The sequence below is a fragment of the Artemia sp. Qi Xiang Cuo genome, chromosome 14 (genome assembly GCF_049724085.1).
Source record: "Artemia sp. Qi Xiang Cuo chromosome 14, ASM4972408v1, whole genome shotgun sequence".
Taxonomy (NCBI): Eukaryota; Metazoa; Arthropoda; class Branchiopoda; order Anostraca; family Artemiidae; genus Artemia; species Artemia sp. Qi Xiang Cuo.
The window spans coordinates 9,334,406-9,351,485 of NC_142807.1; the positions used below are offsets into that span (position 1 = coordinate 9,334,406).

The window sequence follows — 17,080 nt, forward strand, 5'->3', positions numbered from 1 at the left end:
CTCTCTCAATCTTTCCTTATCTCTTTCTTTTATTATATCTCTTTTTTCATTTCTCTCTTATTTTTGTTTCTTTTTTCCTCCTCTATTTTTTTTCATCCTATTAATATTACTTATTTTATACTTATGTGTTTTTTTTTTCGTTACACACAGAGAAATTATACACGAAGAGTTCGTGATTCGAGGCTGGAAACTATATTTACTACAGTGTACACTGAACTATGCAATTCTAAATACAAAAAATATACTATATTTTTATATATAATATAAAATGTACTATATTTTATATAAGTATAAAATATACTATATTTTAAGTATTCATATGCTCTACGCTACATGTTTTATTATACTATACCATTGTACCATAATGAATAAATGATTTTAACAATGAGTAAATCCGTAAAAAGTATTTCACTATCTAATCTATAAAATACAGCACTAAATATCAGAAGTGGAAGAAAACAGCGATTGCCACAAAGGAACAAAGAAAAACCAACATTATACCATACAAAAGTGTATCATACATACGCATTATTCTCATCAATGAAAGGATACAATTCTCGTCACTTAAAGGAATATCGATCATAGGACAAAAGAAAATGTTGGCTTTATCGGGATCGGGCTTATCTCCGACCATGACTGATTGCATGGTTTCGCTCCAACCGTGCCTACGCTGCTTGAGCTGCCTCGAGGTAAGCCAAAGAGCATCTTAGTTTGAAATCTTATCTTCTTCCAATCCTGGTTGAAGAAGATCATAATCCATTGTCAAAACGAAAGAATCGTTTGACTTTCTATGGATGATTTGAATTCTTCCAGCGAAGTTTGTCTCCTCAGTGGTAATCTCCTCCTAGGGATGTTTTCTAAGGTGACTTTTAGCCCTGGGGTTACAGCAGTAATGATACCCATGCCATGAACGGTGTTTCTACCATCGAAAGTACATATATTGTGATCATTCCCCCCCCCCCCCGAAAAATTCCTGGATACGGGTCTGAATTCTATAGTTGCATAGGGGAGGCCAGGGTTGATCTTCGGATGTCTTATCAAAAGAGAGCGAGAAAGAGAGAGAGAGAGAGAGAGAGAGAGAGAGAGAGAGAGAGAGAGAAAGAGAGAAAGAAAGAAAATATAAAGAAGAAGAATAATAGAACATGATGAAGAAGAAGAAAATATTAGATAAGATTCAACATGCTGCTGGAATCCCTAAGCTATCTTTTTCTTCTTATTTAATCTGGGTAGATGTTGCTTAAGCAAAATTTGAAGTGGCCAAGTAAGTGTTTTCACTATCAGTCGCTTTACTTATTGAATATTTACTGATTCATAAATTAAGGTTTAAGATTGAGATCATTTAAGATTCATGGTCGTATGCAAAGAAATAAAACAATCAGCAACTCCTGTCCAAGTAGGGTAGAACCGGACACCGTCCGGTTCAACCTAAAAAAAAAATGTTCGGATCAACCTCCCATGACGATCTGAAAGAGAAAGCCATCTGGCCTAAATGCGTTAAAAAAAAGTAGAGAGTGCAACTTTTTCTCGATTCTAAAATGACAAAGACAATTTAGAGAAAAAAGAGAAAAAATTTCCAGTATTTTACTTACAGCTTAAAACACCAACGTTCAAAGTGCAAGAAAAAAGAATAACCTACCAAATCAGTTTTTGCAGTTTAACTTTTGAAAAGATTAATCAACCAAACTAGAAATTCTTCCTTGAGACATGAAGGTTAGACCGCACTCTTACTAATTTTTGTGGAATTTTTCACTGAATGGTGTCTGATAAATTGAGAACAGGGGCGCCATTTAGGGGGGGGGGGGCATGCCCCCCAAAACTTTTAAAATTACCTTCTTATTTATATTTAAAAGCTATTTTCTATTTTAGCTATATGCTATATTAAACCAGCAACTGGTCCAATAAATACGACCAACAAACTGGTGCCCTAATTCTATCATTAGGAGACAATCTTGTTTTGAAATGTCAAATGTCTAAGAGCGCGTCTCCATTCACGCGTCTACACTATTTTATACCTGAGTAGGGTTCATTCAAAACCAAGGTATAATCACCTACGGAAGAAGTACTGACAAAACTCTCCAAAAGTGAACCCGCGTACCTCAGTACCTCTAGACGCAAAGTGTTGTACTACTTAATCGGTCCGAGCCAAAATACTTGGCTCGCAGCCTATAAATTATGCTAAAGCGTGATTCAGGCGACGAGTGACCGGAAAAGTTGTATTGAATTGTGTAACAACGCTATTTAGTTGCCAGGTTCGCATAGGTATGGAATCGTCTCCGGAGACGCGGACAAAGGGTCACTTTTTTGTGGGGAGAGGATAGGTTTTGTCAGTACTTAGATGATTACGTAGATGATGACGTTACGTAGATGATTATACTTTGTTCAAAACTAAGCTTCATGTGGTCAGTATTTCTTTATTGTTCTTTTGAAGAATTCGTTGTAAACTATGAGTGTTGTAAATTGCCTTTTTTAGTAGCTGGGAAAGAAAATGCGTTCTAGGGTTTCAAGGGGGTTTTGGTCAGCAGATTCTTGACGATGTTGAATAGTTTATGGGATGACTAGTCCCAGTGGAGTGTATGGGACTGTCGTGAACAGGAAATGTAAGTGATTGGTTTATGGGGTTTCTAAGCGGGGTAGTTTTACCATGGAGTATGGGAGTGAGTTTCTAAGTGAATTTCTACGTGTTTCTTCAGTTCTTCTCTTGCCGTGTCTGAGTGAAGTCCTTGTCTACTTCTCGTTTAACTGCATCTATCTTAAACTACTCTACATAAACTTAGTACAATAAAACACATAGTTTATAGTTAAAGCGACTCTTTTGCCTCCTCCACGAGAACCCATAACTCTGAATGATTCGGCTACGCTTACCAAAACGCTTATCAAAGTAAACCCTATATCAGCAGAAAGCAAGGTTTACATCGTAATCAAACTATGAGTAAAAAGCGACAACAAACTTTGGATTTTTTCTCAGTGAAAATATGGAAGAAAGATGAAGAAACTTTAGTGCAAGAAACTGGCAATAGTGTCAGCGCCCAAAGTGTATGGGTTAGTTGAGATAAATTCCCCCACCTGTGACAGAATTTCGGAAACAAGCGGAACAATAAATGGCTCAGGTCAACATGAAAGTTCGGTCTGCATCGCTGAACCCCTTGCGGGTTCCAGTAGCAGTCAAGAAACTCTCTCAGATATCTCTAGGACACGTCACGACAAACCAGCTCAACCTATTCTTGAGAGATATCCGGCTTCCACTTCTAACGGAAGGAAATTCAGTGCACATTACTATAAGACTTATGAATGGATTGAATACTCAAAAAACTTGAATTCAGTTTTTTGTTTTGCTTGCCGCCAATTTTTCTATGGGGACTCTAAGCGCTGGAGAAACTGCTGGAAAAGGGGCTTTCATTGAGTCAGGATTTTGCAAATGGAAAGACAGTTCTGCTCTATTAAAGCAACATGATGGTTCTGAAAGACATAGGCATTGTATGTCAGCATGGACGGAATTTAAGATAATGAGTACTGGTACTTTGAAATCTATGGCGAATGCCTTAATTCAATCCAGATCTCAAGAGAGTTCAAGCAAAGTTTAGGGAGAAGGTGCCTCATGCAGTTTATGTACACTGTCACGCCCACAGATTAAACTTGGTTTTGACTGACTGCCTAAAAAATATCAGCGAACTTTCTGAATTTTTCTCTGTGGTGCAAAGACTTTACGCATTTACATCATGCAGCAATACTCGTCACGAGCTATTTGTGGAATCCCAGCGTATTAGCGGGCAAAAAGTCTTGGAGATTGAGAGGACCGTCTGGACTAGCTGGTTTTACGCAGTCCACTCTATTTCGAAGTTGAAGGCCAGATTTGATTGTATTGTTGCTGTGCTTGCCGCAGTCTCTGATAGTTCCAACGGCGAGGCAGCGTGTGAAGCAAAAGGACTACTGGAAAAAATCAACTCCGCCTCTTTTGCTTCAACTTTGCACAGAATGGAAAAAGTATTTGTTATTGTAAATTGTTTATCAGAGCAACTTCAATCCAGAAGTTTTTTTATTTATAAGGCACTTGCACTGATTTCTGGGACATGTGAGAAACTCCAAAAGCTGAGAAATGATAACGAATGGAACAACTCAAGCAAAAACATATCTGAATTCTTGGCTTTAAACAATATCCAGGAATCAAAATCTCCACAATCTAAAACCAGTGCTCGAAGCAAGAGAAGTCAAGCCATTTCCAGTCGTCTCAAAGACTTTCTTTGAAACTCACCATCTGGTAAACGCAACACCAGTCGGCCAGTTGAATAAGCCTGCGATAAACTTCTGTACTTTGAGGTAATAAACTGTTTCACGAGTGAGATGGACCAACGTTTCATGCAAAATATGCCTCTGCTCAACCCTTTATCTGCCTTCGACTCCTCAAGTTTCAATTTTCTCGAATTTTTCGAAAGTGGAAAGAGTTATGTGTCATTATCAAGAGATTCTCGGTGTCGATGACCATGCCATAGAATCCCAGCTTTCTCTTGCAAAGCTACATCTGTCAAAAAGTGATATTCCAAAAATGAATCTTCTTCGAGCTATCGAAATCTTATCCGACCTCCCAGTTGCCTATTCTGCAGTGCTAAAACTGATGAAGCTAGTTTCTACATTGCCTGTGACCACTACCAGTAATGAACGATTCTTCTCGGCATTAGGGCATGTGAAAGACTATTTGCGATCAACGATGGAAAACGACAGACTCAGTGATCTCATGATAATGACCGTTGAAAAAGAGGAGGTAAAGAAACTGGATTTGGATATTAGTCGACGATTTTGCCAAGCAGCGACCTAACCGCTACCCCCTGTTTTAGGTATGTTTGCTCGATGTTGTTCTTTTTTTGAATCTTAATTAAAAAAAAAATCGAAAAAAAAATCCTTCCCCCCTTAAATTTTCGTGAATTGGCGCCACTGATTGATAATGTCCGGCTCAACCCATGTCCAGTTTAACCCGGACTTCCCCTATGTAAAACCGAGTTTCAAGTTGATCGCTTTGGAGTATGAATAACAACTAGTACTGAATAACAACTAGTATGAATAACAACTAGAATAACGACGAGTAGAAGGTGATCGCTTTGGAGTATTCATAACAACGCTGTCTTCAGATGCTTTTGACAGCTTCTTGTTGGCAAACATTCTTGTTGGGACCTTAGGCCCTGTTTATCAGGAAGATGCCCTTTTTCGATTTTATCTTATTTTATCTTCAATTGTAATGTTTAAACCTTGAGCCAAGCTATATTCGAAATAAAAATTGGCATTGAAGAACGTAAGAGCACTGAAGTAACGTGGGTCGTTGCTAGTAGGATGCTCAAAGTAAGCATATAAGGGGCCACATCTACCTTCTTTAAGGACAATTTTTATCACAGGGCAAGTAAAACTGTATGACAAATGAGACCTACCACAATGGGCACAATTAATTACAGGGCTTAAGTACAGGGAGTTTAATTACAGGGCTGCAATTCAGTACACAGATGTTCTCTAGAGTATCAAGCATACTTTGGGAAAATTTTTGGGATAATCACTTTAATGGGGTACGGAGAACGACAATTAAAGCAACGTCTCGGTAGATTTTTGAAATCGGCAACTTGAAAAATATCGTATCCAGTTTTCAGGCCACTTTTGAGAATTTGAGCTTTGAAAAATTAATCATCAAATTCTAACTTAGTCAATGTGGGTGATCCAATTCGATTTGAAGACAACACACGTATCATATACTGTACCATACACCAGGATTTCTTTTTATATTGTAGACAAATGACAATTTTATATAAACGAAAGTTTAACACATTCTAAGTACAGCTCTAAGCATTACAACTTTAGTGCAGCCTTAAAGGGCTGATGGCCCCTTACTTCACAATTATTCCGTGCATGGCAAAAACACGAACGTGTCAAAAAGATATTTCTTTACCGCAGCTTTATTACAACGGTGCATTTCACAGCCCTTCTAAGGGCTCTATCTTGCTTTTAGTTACTGGGGTGCAGTTGGCTTCCTTTTTGGAAGGGCAAACGCTCAGGTTTGGGAAGTGGCCAATGTTCAGTGTTGTCGAATGCTTTTGGCGGTAAGCCTGTTGGCACATTTTTTGAAGTAGAACTCGAAACATGTTAATTTCCTATCTCCAAATAAATATGTAATTTTAACACAGAAAGTGTTTTAATGTAATTCTCCATAAAGTTTTTTTTTTCAGCTGGGATATGTGGGTGGGATTATAAATACAAAAACTCCTCGGGACGCAAAACTTGCTTTTTACTATTCACACTTCATCTAAGACATTATTTATCTAAGAGAACAACATATTCATTATCTTCGGTCAAGATAATGATATTATTTTCTTTTTGCTCAGATTATCGTTTTTTACGTAACCAAAGTGCAAACATTTAACAGCTCACTGATCTTAGCCAAACATTTCTGCCAAATAGAAAATTGATGAGAGAACTTTGATGACAATTTCGTCCAAGTCCTTAGACCACTGGTCAGGGGTTGAATGAAGAAAGGTGTTTAGAAAAAAAAAAAAAAAAACAGACTAAAAAGTAAGGTCACAGTTCTCAGATTTTCGTTAAAATCGTTTTCTGTCAATAGACTTAAGATCTAAGCTCATTGATCAAACAGTTCGAGGTAACAAACTGTAAGTAAGGAGCGACCCGGCTAAATAGTAACCGAAACTCTAAAAAACGGAATTTTGATACCAATAGATATATCAAAAGAATCATAGTTTCATGCTGATTTCAAATATATAAGTTTCATTAAGTTTAGTCTTACTCATCGAAAGTTACGCGCCTGAGAAAATTTGCCTTATTTTCGAAAAAAGGGAGAAATACCCCCAAAAAGTCACAGAACTTTAATCAAAATCACACCATCGGATTCAGCGTATCAGAAAACCCTACTGCGGAAGTTTCATGCTCCTATTTGCAAAAATGTGGAATTTTGTAATTGTTGTCAGAAGAAAGGTCACGGATGCGTGTTTATTTTTATTTATTTTTTTTCCCCAGGGGTGACTTTATTGATTTACTGTCCCTAGAGTATTGTGAGAGGGCTCATTCCAACATAACTTAAAAGTTCTACTGTGCGTTCTGAGTGACCAAAAAAATTGGAGGGCAACTTGACCCCCTCCCACGCTCATATTTTCCCCAAAGTCACCCAATCAAAATTTTGAGATAGCTTTTTAGTTCGGCATAGTCGAAAATCTAATACATATGCCTTTGGGGATGACTTAATCCCCCACAGTTCCCGGGGGAAGGGCTGGAAGTTATGAACTTTGCCCATTGTTTAAGCTTAAAACCCTTGCCCTGAGGGTTGTTTGGAAGTTTCCTCCTCAAAAACATATTTTCTATCTGGAAATCAACTACGCTGAACAAAATGGCTATCTCAAAATATGTTTGGGGGAATGATGGGCGTGGCGGAGGGGCTAGTTCCCTGCAATCACTTTCGACTATTAAGAAGGGAACTAGCCCTTTGAATTTCCAATCGAATGAGCCTGTTTTGAAGTTTCTATGACAACGCCTTCTTATAAAAACCTTATATGCCCCCAGGGCATAACTGAAAACCCTTGCCCTGAGGGATGTGGGGAAGTATCCTCATAAAAAACATATTTTCTACTTGGAAATCAACTAGCCTACGCTGAACAAAATGGCTATCTCAAAATTCTGATTGGATGCGTTTGGGAGAATGATGGGCGTGGGGGGCTAGTTGCCCTCCAATCACTTTCAACCATTAAAAAGGGCACTAGCCCTTTGAATTCCCAATCGGTTGAGCCTGTTTTGAAGTTTCTACGACAACGCCTTCTATAAAAACCTTATATGCCCCCAGGGCATAACTTAAAACCCTTGCCCTGAGGGTTGTGTGGGAGTGTCCTCCTCAAAAACACATTTTATATCTGGAAATCAACTATGCTGAACAAAATGGCTATCTCAAAATTTTGATTGAATGTGTTTGGGGGAATGATGGGCGTGGGGGGGGGCTAGTTGCCCTCCAATCTCTTTCAACTTTTAAAAAGGGCACTAGCCCTTTGAATTTCCAATCGAAAGAGCCCGTTTTGGAGTTTCTACGACAATGCTTTCCATAAAAACCATACATGCTCCAAGGGAATAAATTAAAACCTTTGCCCTGAGGTTTATAGGGGAGTGTCCTCCTCAAAAACATATTTTCTATTGGGAAATCAACTACTCTGATCAAAATGGCTTGCTCGAAGATTCGATAGGATGTGTTTGAGGGAATGGTTGGCCTGAGGGTGGGGGGGGGGCTAGGTGCCCTCCAATTACTTTCGACTGTTAAAAAGGGTACTAGAACTCTCGATTTCTAAGTGAATGAGCCCCTTTTGAAGTCTCTACGGCGACCCCTTGTATACGAAGTGCCGTGATATAAAGAAAGAAATAATAAACTGTACATTGTGTCAACATTGATCGTATATGCCCACAGAGCATAACTTAAAACCCTTGCCCCGAGGGTTGGGGGGGGGAGTGTCCACCTCAAAAAGATATTTTCTATCTGGAAATCAACTACGCTGAATAAAATAGCTATCACAAAATTTTGATTGGATGTGTTTGGGGGAATGATGGGCGTGGGGGGGGGGGCAAGTTGCCCACCAATCACTTTCACTATTAACAAGGGCACTAGCCACTCCAATTGCCAATCGAATGAACCCTTTTCGAAGTTTCTACGAGAACTCCTTCAATACGAAATGCCCGGTCATGGAGAAAGAAAAAACACATTGTGCCCACATCGTTCTTTACTTAGGCAGCGCTAGCGCGCTGCCTATGATTGTCTGCACTGCGGATGTCAGGATTATTACCAGACAAACAATGCATAACTTTGTGCATCTTACTTATGAGTTATTCTTATTTTTCAACTTCACGGTATCTAACCCTATTTGGGGGGGGGGGCAATTACCGTACCCATTGCAAAAATTTAGATATGCCTACCGTGTATACACCAGGGGAGAAAGGGGAAAGGTTACCTAAGATTGGCTCGAAGGTGAAGTCCATTTAAGATTATTTTTAGATTTGCTAGACTAGAAGCTCAATTTTGCATGTTTTTGTCGAAGTTAGAAATGTTGATCAAAATGCTAAATTTGACCAAAACTGACCCCCCTCACACGCTATAAAAATGCTATTTGGATAATTGTCACCTACTTTATATTTGCATATTAAAAACTAGCTTCAAATCCTTTTTTTAAACACTAGTAGACCCAGGCGCCGCGCCGGCGGATCGACCGAACGCCACTGACGAGAAGCCCGGTCGACCGCCGCCGAAGTGTCGCTACGCCCCTGGCACGCCACAGGTCCACTGCCGCCGGCAGAGGCGGCGGCATTTGGCTGACTTTAAATTAATTTTACGGCAATTCTTTATTGCGTCAACCGCAAAGTCGGAGCTTTTCTTTCTCGTGTGGTTTAGTATTTCGATTTTCGTGATTAGAGATCAAGCAGGGCTTGCACTATCCCCGAATTTTTGGGTATTTCCCCGAAAACCTATACGTCAACCGAAAAAAAAATTTGGTTCCCCGAGTCCCCGAAAATCACGCAATCACTGTGCCACTCCTAGCGATTTATCACCAGTGACTTTCGCTGTCTAATAATACTTTATAATTTATTATTCTTCAATACTCTCTGGTTCGTTAATTTTCGTATCTTTTGTTACTTTGCATAAAAACCAGACAGATGCAATAATCAATTGCAAATATTGCAATACACACAATTCTTCATATGTGGACAAAAAAAGTATCGTCTTTATGAAATGAGTTTAAATCAGTTAAATCATTTCGAATGCAGTTTCCCAATTGCTATTTCTTACATCATTCGTAGTCAAGAATTTTGTTTTCAAGTTGAAAAGAATTATAGAACGTATTCACTACTATACAGCTTCAGCCTTCAGTTAGATTTTGAAATTGATAGTTGACAGATTGGTTCTACAGCTGAATTGTAAGTTTGCAGATTTTTTTTTTCTTTTGCTGTTTTTAGATAAGATATTCTTAATGTTTAATGCTCAATTATTGAACGCCTAATAGATTAAAGAAAATATAATCTTGTTTCTGAAAAATTTATGTTTTATCCTGCAAAAGGAAAAGGATACATGCAACCAAACCGTTTTTTTCTTATTGATGAAACGAGTTTACTTTGAAAACATTCATTCATAAGTACCAGGCAGATTCACACTAAACGAATTGGTGTGACGAAAGCGATACCGACATCAAGTGTTCATCATGTATTTTTCAGTTTGATAAATTTACTCCTTTTAGATGCAGTTTATAATGTAGCTGATATTAGGTATTTATGAGTTTAAAATTTGGAATGAATCCCCAGAAGAAAAATGAATAATATCCAAAAAAAGCTGCCGAAAGCAGTAAAAAAAAGCAGCAGTTCAGACTTAGCCTACATGACATATCCTTTAAAGAAGCCAAAAAAAACTTTAAAATGTGTTTTGTTTTAAATTGATATTAAAAACCAGTTTTTAATACAAGGAAGGCTTTTTAGGAATCCAAAATAACAAAAAAAAAACAAAAAAACAATCAATATCAAAGTCGCTCATTTCAACTGTTTTAAAGGTGACAAAACAGCTATAGGCAAAGGGTATTATGAAAAAATTCAATTTCTAAGTTCAAACTTATATTCAAAGTTTTTACCAAGATAACTGACGAATTTTGTGATACGGTATTTGAAGTTTTGTACGCAGTAATGCTCGATGAAAAAACACTACTGATTTTGATAATTATTCATGTTAAGAATACATAGCTAATAGATACTTCAACTATTATGCAAGGGATCTGAAATACCACAGCCATTTCGTTTCTACCAGGTTTCTACTTTTCTTGAGGAATAACGAAGAAGACCAGTTTCCAGCCAGCGACTTGCGAAGTTTTGAACTCATGAATAGGCTTGAATCTGTTGTAAATTTAAGCTGTCATTTGAGAAAGACTGATGAAAACCTTAATGTTTGCGCTCAACATTGATCGCGCCGGCAGCGCGTCGCCGGCATCTTACCGGTGGCGTGCCACTGACATCTTACCGGCGGCGTGGCGCGACATGGCGTGGCGGGCTGTTTTTGGCCCCGCCACCGCTGGTCTTCCCTCATCGGCACGGTGCCGGGGTCTAGACACTAGATTCCTTCTTTTCTTCAAACATCATTCAGGACACATTCAAAGGCTGAAAGACAGCAATAATAATTTTTTTCACCAAAGGATACATTTTTATACATATAATCCTAATTTTGCTGTAACTGACATTATCCTCAAAATACACTAACTCAATGACTTGTACTAAAGACCCGTACGCGATTGAGTATTTCCCATGCAATAACATATATACTCCATTTTATACATTACATTTATATTATATATTAGAATGAAATATATATAATAATCTATAAATTAGTCTAAGTTTTCTTTAACCGGTAAAACCTCAATTTTTCCAATTATGATCGCTTGGTAGAGCAGCCAGACGCCAGTATAAAGTTAAAAAAGTAACCTGTATTAAGATTTGTCGTTCAAGTCGAGAATATTATTTAACAAATGATGCTGGGAAAGCTATGATGTTGGCAATTCTGCGGGCTCCAACTACAAAGTCTTTTTATTGCCAATACACAATCAGAAGTACAGTCTTACATAATTTTTTTTTACGTTTGATTGAGATGGGGGGGGGGGGGTCAACTAAATTCAGGCTGGACAAATAACTTTCTGTGGAAACCGAAAAAATTAAAATTGTGCAACTGATTGAGAAGACGTGAAACTTTTCCGCAAAAACAACGTTTTCAAGCCTTTGCCAGTCTTTTTTTCAAAAATTTTTGTAGGCTTTCCCCCCAAAAAATTTGGGGAAGTATGGCAGGATCTGGTCCCTCGACCCTCCCCGTCCCCAATTATAAACCATCATGGAGCCTTCAATATGACTGTATGAACTACTTCAGTTAGGCTAGTTGGGTCAGAGTGTTAGGCCCGGATCAAATAGATGCGGGGCCTGATTGTATTTTCTTTTGCAGGGCCCTCTCTCTATATTATGTATTTAAATAAAATATACCTGCATAATAGTTTACATACGTAAAGTAGTTCACGTATGTAGTACAAAACCTATCTAATATATACGACTATCCCGATTAAATTTGAAGAATTTGACAAAAACTTTTACGGGTGTCAGTTTTCTATATGATATATAAATATGAAGTCTATTATATCTATATGAACTATATGATATATAATAATAAAAATATTAATAAATTTCATCCAGCAATGCAAAATAAAAATGAATATATTTTTAGTTAATTGAATCATTCATAATTTATCCCTTGCTGTCAAAAACAATTTTCTTTAAATTTCAATTTTTTTTTCGTTAATTTTGATGGTAATGCAAGGTCCTTTCAAATACGGGGCCCAATTGCTCTAAATGCCCTTCATGCGGCTCTGTATTACAACAACCATACAACTAATGAATTTTGTATAGAACTGAAATAATTTTCCCATCAAAACCAGACTCAATAAGCTTAAAAAAAAATGACCGAAAAATCATATCATAGGTAGCGCCCTAGAGCTACCTAAGTAAAGAGCGATGTGGGCAAAATGTGTTTTTGGTTTTTCCTCCATACCCGGGAACTTCGTATCGAAGGGGTTGTTGTAGAAACATCGAAAAGGGCTCATTCGATTGGAAATTGGAGTGGTTAGTCCCCTTTTTAATAGTCGAAAGTGATTGGAGGGCAAATAGCACCCCCACGCCCATCATTCCCCCAAACACATCCAATCAAAATTTTGAGATGACCATTTTGTTCAGCGTAGTTGATTTCCAGACAGAAAATATCTTTTTGAGGAGGACACTCCCCAAAAACCCTCAGGGCAAGGGTTTTAATTTATGCCCTGGGGGCAGATAAGGTTTTTATAGAAGGCTTTGTCATAGAAATTTCAAAAAAGGCTCCTTCGATTGGTAATTCGAAGGGCTAGCACCCTTTTTAATAGTCGAAAGTGATTGGAGGGCAACTAGCCCCCCCCCCCCCACGCCAATCTTTCTCCCAAACACCTCCCATCAAAATTTTGAGATGGCCATGTTTCAGCGTAGTTGATATTCAGACAGAAAATATCTTTTTGAGGAGGACACTCCCCAAAAACCCTCAGGGCAGGGGTTTTAAATTTTTCCCTAGGGGCATATAAGGTTTTTATAGAAGGCGTTGTCATAGAAACTTCAAAAAAGGCTCATTCGATTGTAAATTCAAAGGGCTAGTGCCCTTTTTAATAGTCGAAAGTGATTGCAGGGCAACTAACCCCCCCCCCTCACGCCCACTATTCCCCCAAAAACACCCAATAAAAATTTTGAGGTAGCCATTTTGTTCAGCGTAGTTGATTTCCAGATAGAAAATGTGTTTTTGAGGAGGACACTCCCCCACAACCCTCAGGGCAAGGGTTTTAAGCTTTGCTCTGGGGGCATATAAGGTTTTTATAGAAGGCGTTGTGGTAGAAACTTCAAAACAGACTCATTTGTTTGGGAATTCAAAAGGCTACTGCCCTTCTTAATAGTTGAAAGTGATTGGAGGGCAACTAGCCCCCAAGTCCATCATTCCCCTAAACACATCCAATCAGAATTTTGAGATAGCCATTTTGTTCAGCGTAAGCTAGTTGATTTTCAGTTAGAAAATATGTTTTTTAGTAGGACACTCCCCCAGAGGACACTCTTCCACAACCCTTAGGGTAAGGGTTCAAGTTATGCCCTGGGGGTATATTAGGTTTTTATAAGAAGGCGTTGTCATAGAAACCTCAAAACAGACTCATTCGATTGGAAATTCAAAGGGCTAGTTCCCTTCATAATAGCCGAAAGTGATTGGAGGGGAACTAGCCCTTCCCTTACGCCCATCATTCCCCCAAACACATCCAATCAAAATTTTGAGATAGCCATTTTGTTCAGCGTAGGCTAGTTGTTTCCAGATAGAAAATATGTTTTTGAGGTTGACACTCCCCAACAACCCTCAGGGAAAGGGTTTTAAGTTATGTCCTGGGGTATATAAGGTTTTTATAGAAGGCGTTGTCATAGAAACTTCAAAAGGGGCTCATTCGATTGGAAATTCAAAGGGATAGTGCCCTTTTTAATAGTATAAAGTGATGGGAGGGCAACTAGCCCCCCTCCCCCCACATCCATCATTCACCCAAACACATCCGTTCGAAATTTTGAGATAGTCATTTTGTTTAGCGTAGGCTAGTTGATTTCCAGATAGAAAATATGTTTTTGAGAAGGACACTTCCCCACAACTCTCAGGGCAAGGTTTTTAAGTTATGACCTGGGTGCATATAAGGTTTTTATAGAAGGTGTTGTCGTAGAAACTTCAAAAAAGGCTAATTCAATTGGAAATTCAAAGGTCTAGTTCCCTTCGTAATAGTCGAAAGTGATTGGAAGGGAACTAGCCCCTCCCGCACGCCCATCATTCCCCCAAACACATCCAATCAAAAGTATTGAGATAGCCATTTTATTCACTGTAATTGATTTCTAGATAGAAAATATATTTTTGAGCATGACACTCCCCAACAACCCTCAGGGAATGGGTTTTAAGTTATGTCCTTGGGTATATAAGGTTTTTATAGAAGGCGTTGTCATAGAAACCTCAAAACACGCTCATTCGATTGGGAATTCAAATGGATAGTGCTCTTTTTAATAGTTGAAAGTGATTAAAGGGCAACTAACCCCCCACGCCCATCATTCCCCTAAAAACATCCACTCAGAATTTTGAGATAGCCATTTTGTTCAGCAAAGGCTAGTTGATTTCTAGATAGAAAATATGTTTTTTAGGAAGACACTCCCCAAGAAGACACTCCCCCACAACCCTCAGGGCAAGGGTTTTAAGTCATGCCCTGGGGGCATTTAAGGTTTTTATAAGAAGGCGTTGTGGTAGAAACTTTAAAACAGGCTCATTCGATTGGATATTCAAAGGGCTAGTTCCCTTCTTAATAGCCAAAAGTGATTGGAGGGGAATTAGTCCCTTCCGAAAGCCCATCATTCCCCCAAACACAACCAATCAAAATTTTGAGATAGGCATTTTGTTCAGTGTAGGCTAGTTGATTTCCAGATAGACAATATGTTTCTGAAGAGGACCGTCCCCAAAAACCCTCGGGGAAAGGCTTTTAAGTTATGTCCTAGGGTATATAAGGTTTTTATAGAAGGTGTTGTCATAGAAACTTCAAAAGGGAGTAGAAAGGGAGGTGCTACTCGTGACATGACACCATATATGGGCATAGAATGACGTAATCGACTAAGACAATTGGATTTCTGAGAAATTGATTGCATAATCAAAGTGTGTCAATGACCCTTTTTCCAAGGAGAATTGTTTCCGGAAGTTTATTAATATCTTTGGAGTTCGACCAGAATTGTTTCCGGGGCAAAGTTTAGATCACACGTGACAGATGATGTCATGGTTGATTGATTTGACACGAAAGGGGAATTAATTTGTTGTTTCTAAGGGGAATTATTGATTCAAGAAAGGGGAATTAATTTGTTGTTTCTAAGGGGAATTATTGATTCACGAAAGGGGAATTAATTTGTTGTTTCTAAGGGGAATTATTGATTCAAGAATGGGGAATTAATTTGTTGTTTCTAAGGGGAAAGTGGGGAAGAGATATATTGATTGCGTAATCGAAGGGAGAGAATTCCCGAGAAATTGATTACATAATCGGTAGAACCCTATCAGGAGCTCATGACGGGAATCCATTTATGTGCATAGAATGACGTAATCAACTAGGACAAATGGATTTCTGAGAAATTGATTACATAATCAGTAGAACTCTATCAGAAGGTCGTGATGGGGGTCCATATATGGGCATAGAATGACGTAATCGACTAGGACAAATGGATTTCTGAGAAATTGATTACATAATCGGTAGATCTCTATCAGAAGGTCGTGACGGGGGTCCATATATGGGCATAGAATGACGTAATCGACTAGGACAGTTGTATTTCTGAGATATTGATTACATAATCGGTAGAATCCTATCAGGTACAGCATTTTGGATACCTCAACACCAAGAAATACTTTTCAAAGACCATTTCAGAGCAAGTTACTTTCTTAATGTCCATTCTAAACCCATTGTACAAGTTGAAGTACTTATCTATTTAACCTCAACTATGCTTTGCAGCTTTTTTTATACCTCAACACAAAGAAATACATTTCAAAGACCATGTGAGACCAAGTTTCTTTATTAATCTCTTTTATAAAAATATTTTACAGAATGAGGTAATGAACTTTTCACCCACAACTATACTTTAAAGCTTTTTGGTTAACTCAACACCAAGAATAACTTTTCAAAGACCATTTCAGAGCAATTTACTTTCTTAATGCTCCCTCCTAAATCCATTTTTCAATATGAAGTACTTATATTTTTCACCCACAACTATACTTTACAGCTTTTTGGATACGTCAACACCAAGAACTCCTATTAAAAGTCCATTTCAGAGCAAGTTACTTTCTTAATATCCTTCCTAAACCCATTTTCCAATTTGAAGTACTTATCTCATTTCATTCACAACTATACTTTACAGCTTTTTGGATACCTCAACACCAAGAAATACTTTTCAAAGACCATTTCAGAGCAATTTCCTTTCTTAATGTCCCTCCTAAACCCATTTTCCAACTTGAAGTACTTATCTTTTTCACCCACAACTATACTTTACAGCTTTTTGGATACCTCAACACCAATAAATACTTTTCAAAGACCATTTCAGAGCAAGTTACTTTCTTAATGTCTTATCTTTTTCATTCACAACTATACTTTACAGTTTTTTGGATACATCAACACCAAGAAATACTTTTCAATGACCATTTCAGAGCAATTTCCTTTCTTAATATCCCTACTAAACCCATTTTCCAACATGAAGTACTTATCTTTTTCACCCACAACTATAATTTACCGCTTTTTTGTTAACTAAACATCAAGATATACTTTTCAAACAAAATTTCAATAAATTTACTATCTTAATGTCAATCATAAACCGATTTTCCAACACGGAGTCATGATGTTGATCAGACAAAACTTTCCGCTGGAGCTGTTTGTTTATATCAGAATCAAGAAATAATTTTCAAAGACCATTTCAGAGCCAGTTGCTTTCTTAATGTCCCTCC

The 17,080-nt window shown here is 38.0% G+C and overlaps 3 protein-coding genes across 3 annotated transcripts in view; 1 reads left to right on the forward strand and 2 right to left on the reverse strand.

The window, feature by feature from the left end:
* The window catches only part of LOC148944093 (uncharacterized), a 394,466-nt gene that overhangs the window by 368,558 nt on the left and 8,828 nt on the right, over positions 1-17,080 (reverse strand). The gene's annotated exons all lie outside the window — the stretch shown is intronic.
* LOC148944098 (uncharacterized) overlaps positions 1-17,080 on the reverse strand; it is a 329,735-nt gene that overhangs the window by 132,945 nt on the left and 179,710 nt on the right. The gene's annotated exons all lie outside the window — the stretch shown is intronic.
* LOC148944099 (uncharacterized) overlaps positions 1-17,080 on the forward strand; it is a 119,506-nt gene that overhangs the window by 86,951 nt on the left and 15,475 nt on the right. The gene's annotated exons all lie outside the window — the stretch shown is intronic.